We start from the raw sequence: 13,153 nt of genomic DNA on the forward strand, positions 1-13,153 counted from the left end.
GTGGTCACAATGCAGCACTGTACTACTATATACTGGTCCCCACAATGCAGCACAGATATTGAGCACTGATCCGGAGAATAGAACTGAGTCTGACACGGAGCTGCAAGATACAGCAATGGACACCTGTACTGTACTACTATATATTGGTGGTCACAATGCAGCACTGTACTACTATATACTGGTCCCCACAATGCAGCACAGATATTGAGCACTGATCCGGAGAATAGAACTGAGTCTGACACGGAGCTGCAAGATACAGCAATGGACACCTGTACTGTATTACTATATACTGGTGGTCACAATGCAGCACTGTACTACTATATGCTGGTCCCCACAATGCAGCACAGATATTGAGCACTGATCCGGAGAATAGAACTGAGTCTGACACGGAGCTGCAAGATGCCGCAATGGACAACTGTACTGTATTACTATATACTGGTGGTCACAATGCAGCACTGTACTACTATATACTGGTCCACACAATGCAGCACAGATATTGAGCACTGATCTGGAGAATAGAACTGAGTCTGAAACGGAGCTGCAAGATAATGCTATTGCCTACTGTACTGTACTACTATATACTGGTCCCCACAATGCAGCACAGATATTGAGCACTTATCCGGAGAATAGAACTGAGTCTGACACGGAGCTGCAAGACAATGCTATGGCCTATTGTACTGTACTACTACATACTGGTGGTCACCACAATGCAGCACTGCACTACTATATACTGGTCCCCACAATGCAGCACAGATATTGAGCATTGATGCAGAGAATAGAACTGAGTCTGACACGGAGAGCTGCAAGATACAGCAAAGGACAACTGTACTGAACTACTATGTACTGGTGGTCACAATGCAGCACTGTACTACTATATACTGGTCCCCACAATGCAGCACAGATATTGAGCACTGATCCGGAGAATAGAACTGAGTCTGACATGGAGCTGCAAGATAATGCTATTGCCTACTGTACTGTACTACTATATACTGGTGGTCACCACAATACAGCACTGTACTACTATATACTGGTCCCCACAAGGCAGCACATATATTGAGCACTGATCCGGAGAATAGAACTGAGTCTGAAACAGAGCTGCAAGATAATGCTTTGGCCTACTGTACTGTACTACTATATACTGGTGGTCACAATGCAGCACTGTACTATAATATACTGGTACCCACAATGCAGCACAGATATTGAGAACTGAATCGGAGTATAGAACTGAGTCTGACACGGAGCTGCAAGATACAGCAATGGACAACTGTACTGTACTACTATATACTGGTGGTCACAATGCAGCACTGTACTACTATATACTGGTCCCCACAATGCAGCACAGATATTGAGCACTGATCCGGAGAATAGAACTGAGTCTGACACGGAGCTGCAAGATACAGCAATGGACAACTGTACTGTATTACTATATACTGGTGGTCACAATGCAGCACTGTACTACTATATACTGGTCCCCACAATGCAGCACAGATATTGAGCACTGATCTTGAGAATAGAACTGAGTCTGAAACGGAGCTGCAAGATAATGCTATTGCCTACTTTACTGTACTACTATATACTGGTCCCCACAATGCAGCACATATATTGAGCACTGATCCGGAGAATAGAACTGAGTCTGACACTGAGCTGCAAGACAATGCTATGGCCTATTGTACTGTACTACTACATACTGGTGGTCACCTCAATGCAGTACTGTACTACTATATACTGGTCCCCACAATGCAGCACAGATATTGAGCACTGATCCGGAGAATAGAACTGAATCTGACACGGAGCTGCAAGATACAGCAATGGACAACTGTACTGTATTACTATGTACTGGTGGTCACAATGCAGCACTGTACTACTATATACTGGTTCCCACAATGCAGCACATATATTGAGCACTGATCCGGAGAATAGAACTGAGTCTGACACGGAGCTGCAAGACAATGCTATGGCCTATTGTACTATACTACTACATACTGGTGGTCACCACAATGCAGCACTGCACTACTATATAGTGGTCCCCACAATGCAGCACAGATATTGAGCACTGATCCAGAGAATAGAACTGAGTCTGACACGGAGAGCTGCAAGATACAGCAATGGACAACTGTACTGAACTACTATGTACTGGTGGTCACAATGCAGCACTGTACTACTATATACTGGTCCCCACAATGCAGCACAGATATTAAGCACTGATCCGGAGAATAGAACTGAGTCTGACATGGAGCTGCAAGATACAGCAATGGACAACTGTACTGTACTACTATATACTGGTGGTCACAATGCAGCACTGTACTACTATATACTGGTCCCCACAATGCAGCACAGATATTGAACACTGTTCCGGAGAATAGAACTGAGTCTGACACGGAGCTGCAAGATAACACTATTACCAACTGTACTGTACTACTATATACTGGTGGTCACCACAATGCAGCACTGTACTGCTATATACTGGTCCCCACAATGCAGCACACTGAGCACAGATATTGAGCTTTTCAGGCAGAGAACGTAGCCACGTCCTGTCCACTCAATCGACAATGCACGAGTGAAAATGGCGGCGACGCGCGGCTCTTTATATGGAATCCGAATCTCGCGAGATTCCGTCAGCGGGATGATGACGTTTTCCCCTGTCCGGGTTTTGCGTGTTAGGCGGGAAGAACCAAGGCTGCCTCGGACCCGTATAAACTACGTGAAGTTCGGGTGGTTTGGATCTCGACGAACCGAACCCGCTCATCTCTAACCCCAGTACGCTATACCCCAGTGCGACTTTGTTTAAGGACAAATCCCATCTTGCACCATTTTTTATTTCTGACGCTGCTGTGTGGCAAAGCTTCTTAAAGGTGCTATAAACTGCCGTATGTTTGTGTCACTGCTCTGACACTTAGTAATCATCCAAATCACTGCAGCCTTTGTCCTACAGCAGACGAAAACAATATCGTAAGCTGTGAGGCGGTCAAAATTAACTGGAAATGAGTGGAAATAAATGTTATTGAGGTTAATACTACTGTAGGAACAAAAAAGCCCCAAACTATGTAATTTTAGCTGTTTTTGTAAATTTTGGTTAAAAATCCAAAACCAAAACCATCTAAGGCTGAAATCTAAAACCGAATTTAACACCAAAACCGGACGACGAATTACAACCAAAACCAGCAAAAATGGTCATCTCTAGTTCAAACCTTATAATACTAAAATCTCTAAATAAGATTATATACAAACGTTGATGAGTAAATCCCCAATGATTACATCAAGCTGATCTGAAGAGAATGATGCATACAAATTGGAACAACAGCTCTATGTACAAAATGTAGAATATGGGTATAAAACATTTACATGTGAAAACAGAAAGTCATTGTGCTTTTCTGTTATTTACAGTTCAGAAATATGTATTCAAAGTTGAAAACAAATCTGAACAATGTAATTTACTGGCATATATAATCTAAAACAATTTGAACCCTAGGAAATGGGCTAGACAATTTTGTCGAATGAAAGAAAGTAGTTAGAATTTAACAAAACATATCAATTTAATGCAGTAAATAGTAAAACAGATAACCTCTTCATAGGGATACCTTACAAAAGTCATACATTGTTTGATTTTTCTTTATTGCAGCCTCAACCTTTGCTCAGAATAATCTTAGGAACATTTGGAACATCTAGAGAACAAAGTTTGGTATGGGTGCTGTTTCCATAACAACAAATGGGCCATGAATAAAGTGTAATACTTACTGGTAACTGTACTACACAGCAGGGGAAAGCAGTTATTCAAAATTACAAGCAGCATGACACAGAAAAAAATATATTAACTCGAGGGGTGTATAGAATTCTGCACCATATTAAGTATGCGTAAATCATATATATGCGCCAAAGCAGAAGTGAGTTCAATAAATATATTACCTACTAGGTTTATCTCAAGACAAATATGTGCATATCATTTTATGCAGTGTCTCTGTGCCTTCCCAAGAAACAAAGGACGCAGCTGTGACATGTGGCAAAATGAACAAAATAGACCTGAATCAATTAAATTCAGTTCGCTCCGCACTTGTCACATATTTATTTTAAGATTGAGATAGTAGGGATGATTTTAACTTTTATTTTCTACTTACTGCAATTGGTTTTCTTCCATGAACATTTGCATGAGTAAGAAAAGTAGATACATTTATATAAACTGTGTACAGAAAAGAATTTAATTTCATTGCATAATATAGAAGAAACTGAAGGGGTACAAATGGTTTGGGGCTGCAGAGTGATTTACACCAGTGCAGCTTACTAAGCAGTTTTCATACCCAAATTTTAGTATTTATTTATCTGTGTTTTGCATAATGTCGCAAGTGATGTGTGTCGGTTTTAAGAAATCCCAAATTGCATGCGGCGGTTTTGAGCAAACTGCTATTTTTCATTCCAAACTGCATGGTAAATAGTGTCTCAAGCAAATGTGGTTCTATTGTGATGTTGTATCACTAAATTAGCAATTCTTACAAAAGGCAGATGTTTGTGACCTCAGACCTTAGGGCATGTTTAAACAAATTGCTGCTTGCCCATTATCGCTGATAGGGGCTAAAATAAAAGAGAGTAGAGACCGATAAAAGCCAAAATGGATTTCTGAGAGATCTCTTGAAGTTCTGAATCAGCCCTGGGTTAAAGACAGCTCTGAAAATATTAACTCTGCAGAGCTTCTGCAAAACTAACACTGCATCTGCTGTCTGTGTACTTTGTCAGCCATGTTTTGGTGCTTACCATAGATATCAGGCTAAAATCACATGCAATTGTAACAATACATTTGGGAGATCTGAGTGCTGTGTCAGAAGATGCAGCCTCAGATCAACATAGCGACCATCGGTCATGATTCATGATGTATACAGGCATTGGTCAGTCTGTATAAGTTGAAGCTTACTTAGACTGGCTGTAGGATCCAGACACCCACAGTGGCGCATGCAGGGGGGGGGTTCTGAGCAACCAGAAACCCCCCCTGATGGACCAATTTTTTTTTCAGAGACGGAGACATCATAATCTCCGTCTCTGCAACAACAGCGTAACAACTGTAATCAGAGCTGCCCGGCCACTGCCCGCCTGATCAGCTAACAGCGCTTCCGTGTCAGTCCACAGAAGCGCTGACTGCTGTACTAGCAGTTTGCCAGGCACAGTGCCGCGATTGCAGGCAGCTCTCCCAGAAGAACAGGAGACAGGAAGAACTGCACTACCCAGCAGCCCGGCGCCTAGAGTCATGGAGGATGACCGCATCTTCACATATTAAAGGACAAGCTGCGATGTGTATACAGTATGTAAGTATGTGGGGGGGGGGGTGTATGCTCACTGTATATTTGCAAGAATGCTGTGTGTGTGTGTGTGTGTGTGTGTGTGTGTGTGTGTGTGTGCATGCTATGTGTGTGTTTACTATGTATGTATGTATGTGTGTATGTATGCGCGCGTTTGTGTGTGTTTGTGTGTGTGTATATATATATATATATATATATATAAAAAGCAACAAAACAGCCGGCACTCCCCTTGCTGGTGTGTCATCTGCTCCGGTGCCCTCCAAGGGATGAAAACATCCAAATATAATGAAGACAATCTGGCGGCACTCAGGAGACTTTTCAAATGATGAATTTAATAGAGTAACATCCTACATTTATGATCAGACGAGCTGTTTTTTAATTGTCTATACCTGCCACCTGCGTTTGTGGCAGGATTGTTGTTTAATAAATTGTTACTGTGTTTACTGTTTTTATTACATCAAATTATTGGAACCGGCAAAGTTCCTAATGCTTGTATCTTTTGATAAAGCTAAATATTTATCTTATATAAAACCCTTTATGAGGTCTAAGAACACTGTACGCTATTCACGTATGGAGTACCGTAAGGGTACGCTCGTTGCGTAGCAATCGCTTAGCCGTAGTCGAGACGCTCAAGCGTCACGTTCGCTCACGGCCAAGAGATCACAGGCAGGCACGCTATTGGCTGCCGTCTATCGTAATGATTCGCTATAGCGTAGCGGACGCTCGGGACCACAAGGAGATCACCAGCGGCGCTGACGCTCACAATGTTAAACCTTTATATCTAAACCATAAACAGTATATTATGCAGTAAAACCTTAGTGTAGTGATAGAGTGTAAATGCAACACAGTATAACCTTATTAACTCAAATGCTGTTCGAGCGTCACCGACGCTCTGAGGATACTTAACACTATAAGAAATACACAGATACCTGGGCTTAGGGTCCAACGCCTAATATATATATATTATGAATGATATACTTGCAAAAGAATTAACACAATACAAGTCATACACTACAATATAACATAGACTACCTAACCAGATAACTACACAGGAAATACAATTCAATACAATTACGTTTTAAGGGAAAATAAGAGAGAAAGAGGAGAAGAGAGAGAGAGAGAGAAATGGCTCACAATAACAGTAAGAACAATATGGTTGCGGAGAAACACTTACGCACAAGGGGAACGATCGCATGCGCCTCTGGACATCCAGCTCCCGATTTTCAGCAATGATAACCGTTGAAGAGTGAGCTGGATGTGATCGGCTTGTCTATTTATGCCCCACACACAATACAATTCAATGGTCCCTACAATCTCATTGTTCATTGGACACAGGAATTCCTCCTCGCACTATAACAAAAGGTCATAGGTTGATTCATACAGGTGGGCTGTGACGATTTCCAACAGCTCAGGTGGGTGGGATACTGGGTTTCCCGCCGCATGGCTAAGTAAGAGTAAATAATAGTAAATGGACATAAACTTCTTATGTCCATAACTATTCGCACGAACGATTAATCCGCTCCAAACCAACACCGGAATATTGCTAATTAAATACTCTTCCGATGGGTACTAAACACCACTGTATGACTCCTGTTAGACCCTTCATACAATACAAAGAGGGATCCCTCTGTCCAGGAACATGCTATATTAACTAAACTTTCAGAATCTATCAAAGGGACCATGATCTACAAAATACATTATATAGTTAAAATATGTAACGATTGAGTCGCACGCTACGATCACATAAACTCTACCGTAAATACGCATACCGTGCGCCTGCGGGTGCCCGCGACTGTGAGTATGCGCACGCACGGGAGAGCGTACGCATGCGCAGCGCGGACGTATATGAGGTGCAAATATGGCAGTGTGTATAGAGATATTTTTCTGACTTTGACAGTCCACCCTTTGGCAGTCAATAATAACTGCCACCTTCTAAAACATTTCAAAAAGAGAAAAATATATGTCAGGGGTTAATACATTTCCATGGTTGGGTAAGGGAGGAGAGAGGAGAAGGTGTGAAGAGGGTATGACCTAGTGAGATAGTAGAAGCATGTGTGTATGAATCCATGTTTGGGGGGTCATGTATCATCGTGCCGTACGTGTTGTACATCAAGCTTCGAGGTATTGCGAAGTATACATTTGAATTCCTTCTTATCCCGTGGTACGGGTCTGTGGATGGGCTGTCAAACTTTACCGAGCTCTTTTCGGCTTTTGGTTGTAACAAAATGGGGGAGTACATTTTAGTTGATGATACATGAATGGGGGAATATGTGAGTGCTGATATCTGTGCCTGTATTCCCTATACTATGTGTGTAATTACCTGAAGGTTGTAGAGATGAAGAAAAGACATAATTACGGTAAATGCAGTGGTATTCTATGTCAGGTAAATGAACATTTGTCGGTTGAAGTCTTGTTCGGTGTCTGTTGAATGCAGTCTTCTTTGTGCTTTTGCCCATAAGGTGCGAGCAAAAGCTTTGTCAATGTCCATAGATTTACAAAAGTGTTGGGCTAGCGTAATTTTAAAATTTCTAGGGAAACTGGGGATCTATGGCAAAGTTCATCAAAAATCTGTGTATCAGGTTGTCAAAGCTTCTTCTTTAATCCATCTGTTGTCTGTATATCGGCTCATCAAATTCCTCATCCAAGTGGGTCTTTTTACCTTGGAGGAAACGGAAAAACAGGTGAAAGAAACGGACCGTAGAAATCGCATTTTCATCACATCATTGTTTCTATATTTGGGTCATAAATCAAATCCATTGGAATTACAGTTTCCTCACTCCTCAGACTCATTACCCTAGTACGACGTTTACACTTCGTTAAAGCCTGACCGCATCTAAATATCAAGCCAATCGTTATGATAACACCTAAGATACATAGGAGAAACTTCCCAACATCCATTATGACTCCTTGAGCCCAGTCTCCTAAACCAGAGAACCAATTTCGCGGGTTCAACCATGACACCCAACCAGTCAGCTCATTACCTACAGCAGCAAGAGTGAGATTGTGTCTCCAGCGAAATTCCCACTTCAGTTGGAGAATATCGTCCATCTTTTGGTCTATGACCTCGACCGGGTCCTCGGTGCTATTCGTAATATATGTGCAACATTTCACGCCGTATTGTGTTGCCAGTGTGACACAATATCCGCCTGTCACTGCTGTGAGGTAATTAAGAACCATTCTATGCTGTACCAGTTCTGTTTTATAAGCTTGAAGTTCTCTTCCAGTATACCTAAACGTGTCGTCATACATTTCAGTGATATTATCTAACAAATTTGCAAGCGCAGATATGTATTTATAATTCAACACTCCTCTGGCGGTGCGAGTGATGTCTAACGCGATTAGAAACTGAATCCCGGTGGATTCATGGATCATGTCAGGGGCCGGATGCTCTGTTCTTTCTATCAGGTGCCATTTAACTACGTGCTCGTAATGGGTGTGAGTATAAGGAGTTTGGGCAACACGGTGTATGTCTTTCATTTTGTCATGTGATACAGTCATTACTTCAGGCAGTACTTTTCCAATATAACACAATCCTTCAGAGTTTGGGGCAAGCCACTTATACGCCTTTCTCCCGCATATGAAATATGCATCATCAGGGAGAACATATGGGACGGAGTAGGACATAACCATATTACACACCTTCCATGTGAAATCTCCTAACCCTAATTCTTCCATCTGCTTAGTACACGTATCAGGTTGTACGATATGTGCACAGTATCCTGGTGATACCTCTCCAACTCTCGTAATCCTATTTCCTAAGGTATACCTATACCGGAAAGATTTTCCTCTACTGGCTATGTGGCGTATAAGCTCTGTATCTGTAGGCATTCTATCTGCTCTATGCGAAAAGGTCATGGTTTGGTTACTCCATGATACTTCCCAATTTCCCGGCATTCGGGGATTGGAGATGTTAAAACATAATAGGGACCTATCCACATGGTATTGGTGGAGCTTCAAACTAGGAGGGCTGGAGATATTAAACCTCCTGTCCACCGGTCTCCCACCACTTAACTCAAGTACCTCCCCTAACGTTAAAGGAAATGGTACTAGCCCTGATTTGCTATGACCTTGAGGTACTTGAGAGCATACCCAACAATCTGTTTTATTTAACACACTACCCACTAAGGAGTGATAGTCACTCAATGGATGCCGGTCCATATGGATATTAAAACTGGATTGGCATTTCTTAATGCACCCATCCTCCACTACGTTGTCACAGAGCCTACAGATACAGTTTTCTTCAGCTAACAATCCTTCACAATTCCTTCTATTGTCAATGCTATCGGATCGTTTTCTGATACTCGCCTTTACTTGTTGGTTAAGTTGTTCTTGGAAAATTACGCTTCCATCTTTATCATCAGAACCCATTCCAGAACCTCTCTCGACCTCCATGGTACTCTCGCCGGAACAGACTGCTCTGGTCAACATCATGGTCAACAGGAAAATCCGGATCACAGTCTCTTGGGGCAAGTCCATCTTGTAGGAGGAAACGGAGAAGAATGAGAAGGGGGAAAAAATAATTTGAGGGAGAGGGGATGGGAAGTTGGAGAAAAACAATAAAAGGGAACAGGGGATCGACAACTGCTTTTGGTCTTGTGATTTTCAATGCTCAGGTGCCGCCTCAATCCTCCTGGAACAGACACTCCAGTGATACAACCTCTACCGTCTGTTCCTTATCACGGGACCTCTCTGGATCAGCAACCTTCTTACAGTGGGACGAATGAACCCAAGTCTCTCTCTCAGCAACCTTCAATGCTGTAGTGCTAGTCAATAAGACCTGGTATGGTCCTTCCCATCTGTCAATAAGGCAACCTGAGCGTAGAAAATTCCGTATCATTACATAATCCCCAGGTTCAATGTCATGACAATTACTATCTGGTAAATCAGGAATCACCAACTTCAGATTATCATTTTGATTCCTTAACTGTTTACTCATGTTAATCAAGTATTTTACAGTCACTTCATTGTTACACTTCAAATCATCCTGAGGGTTAATCATAACATGCGGTTGTCGACCAAACAAGATTTCAAAGGGAGACAGATTAAGAGGGGACCTGGGAGTGGTTCTGATGCTGTACAGTACAATGGGTAAAGCTTCTGGCCATGTCAATCCTGTCTCTGCCATCACTTTACTCAGTTTATTTTTAATAGTGCTGTTCACTCTTTCCACTTTCGCACTCGCCTGTGGACGGTATGGAGTGTGCAGCTTGCTATCAATTCCCATCAATTTACACATTCCTTGAAAGACATCACCTGTAAAATGGGTACCCCTATCGCTCTCAATTATTCTAGGGATACCGTATCTACATACAAATTCCTGCACAATTTTCTTAGCAGTAAACATAGCGGTATTTGTGGCCGCCGGAAATGCTTCAACCCAATTTGAGAAAACATCTATACAAACAAGTACATATTTCAAATTCCGACAAGGGGGTAATTGTATAAAGTCAATCTGTATTACCTGGAAAGGGCCGCCGGCAGGTGGGATATGAGATGGTTCTGTAGGTATTGCCTTTCCGATGTTCTTTCTCAAACAGGTAAGGCATGACATTGCTCTTTTACTCGCATGAGATGAAAATCCTGGGGCACACCAATATGCTCTTACCAACTTGCACATCCCTTCCTTGCCCAGATGAGTCAGCCCGTGAGCTGCCTCAGCTAAACATGGAAGGTATGCTCTGGGGGCCACTGGTTTACCGTGTCCATCCGTCCAGAGTCCTGAGGACTCCTGGCCATATCCTTTTGCCTGCCAGACTGCCTTTTCATGTGTGGAACACAAATTTTGCATCTCACACAACTTCTGTGTGTTGATGGTATTAAATACCATCAGTTGTGTGGTGTCTGTCTGTCTGGGGGTACCAGCTGCTAACTTAGCAGCTTCGTCTGCTCGGCTGTTACCAAGTGATACCGGGTCTTGGCTATATGTGTGTGCTTTACATTTGATAACAGCCACTCTGTCGGGTTCCTGTATCGCTGTTAGAAGCCTTTTTATGTGGGCTGCATGCGCTATCGGTGTACCAGCTGCCGTCATGAAATTTCTGAGGCGCCATAGGGCTCCGAAATCATGGACTACCCCGAATGCGTATCTAGAGTCGGTGTAGATATTGGCTGATTTGCCCTTAGCCAATTCACATGCTCTGGTTAGGGCGACCAGTTCAGCAACCTGGGCTGAGTGAGGTGGGCCTAGCGGTTCCGCTTCTATGGTGCCTTGGTCATCTACGACTGCGTATCCAGTACACAAGTCTCCCGAGTCTGACTGTCTATGACAACTACCGTCCGTGTAGAACGTAAGTTCTACATCTTCCAGTGGGTTGTCACTGATGTCAGGCCTTGCGGTAAAATTTTGGGTCAAATATTCCATACAATCATGTGTGTCTTCCTTTGTATTAAATCCTCCTTCCCCACCACTCTCATCCTCCACCCTTTGTGCCTGTCCAGGCACACCTGGGAGATATGTTGCAGGATTTAATGCCCTGCATCTCCTTATGGTGATGTTTACGGGGGCCATTAGTGCCAATTCCCATCTTGTAAACCGCGCTGATGAGACGTGTCTGGTTTGGGCAGAATTTAACAAGGCTGACACTGCATGTGGTGTATGAATTGTGAGGTTGTGACCTAGCACAACATCTTCGCTTTTCGTTACTAGCAATGCTATCGCAGCAACGCTTCGCAAGCATGTGGGGAGGGATCGCGCTACCGTGTCTAGCTGAGCGCTGTAATATGCTACTGGCCTGCTGGCATCACCGTGCTTTTGGGTTAGTACGCCTGCCGCGCAACCAGCACTTTCTGTTCCGTACAGCTCAAAGGGTTTCCCATAGTCTGGCATACCTAATGCTGGTGCCTGCGTTAGGCACTGTTTAAGTCTCTCAAATGCCGTCTCAGACTCGTCTGTATGCGAAATCCGATCAGGTTTGTTTGAGGAGACCATCTCCTGCAAGGGTAACGCTAGAATGGAAAACCCTGGGATCCAGTTACGGCAATACCCACACATTCCTAAAAACGTTCTGATCTGTTGCTGGGTTTGTGGCAGAGTCATGTCTCTAATTGCTTGAATTCTATCAGCGGTCAGGTGTCTCAGTCCTTGTGTTAGACAGTGTCCCAAATATTTTACCTTAGTTTGGCATAATTGCAACTTGTCTTTGGAAACCTTGTGTCCTGTGTCTGAAAGATTAAACAGGAGCTGTTTCGTATCCTTCAGGGATGCTTCCAATGAATCAGAACACAGTAGTAGATCATCCACGTACTGTATTAATACTGATCCACTCACTGGTTGGAAAGACTGTAAACAATCATGCAAAGCCTGGGAAAATATACTTGGACTATCTATGAATCCTTGTGGTAATCGAGTCCATGTGTATTGGACTCCTCTGTATGTAAATGCGAACAAATATTGGCTGTCAGGGTGCAGAGGTACCGAAAAGAAAGCGGAGCAGAGGTCAATAACAGTGAAAATTTTCGCAGTGGGAGGGATTTGCATTAGGATGACAGCTGGATTTGGCACTACGGGGAACTGACTCTCAACTATTTTGTTAATCCCCCTTAGATCCTGCACTAGCCGGTAACCCCTCCCCCCACTCTTTTTCACAGGGAAGATGGGACTATTGGCAGTGCTGGACGTTCTTACCAGAATGCCCTGTTGTAACAAGCGCTCTATTACTGGGTAAACTCCTAACTCCACCTCTGGCTTCAGAGGGTACTGTGGGATTTTTGGAGCTATCCTACCATCTTTTACTTGTACAACTACCGGAGCTACGTTTGCCATTAATCCAGTGTCCTGTCCATCTTTAGTCCAAAGTGACTCTGGTATCTGAGATGTCATTTCTTCTACTTGGGAGGGAGTCCTATTTGTCATAATGGTATGTGACATTAAT

This window comes from Pseudophryne corroboree, chromosome 1, assembly GCF_028390025.1.
Source record: "Pseudophryne corroboree isolate aPseCor3 chromosome 1, aPseCor3.hap2, whole genome shotgun sequence".
Classification (NCBI taxonomy): Eukaryota; Metazoa; Chordata; class Amphibia; order Anura; family Myobatrachidae; genus Pseudophryne; species Pseudophryne corroboree.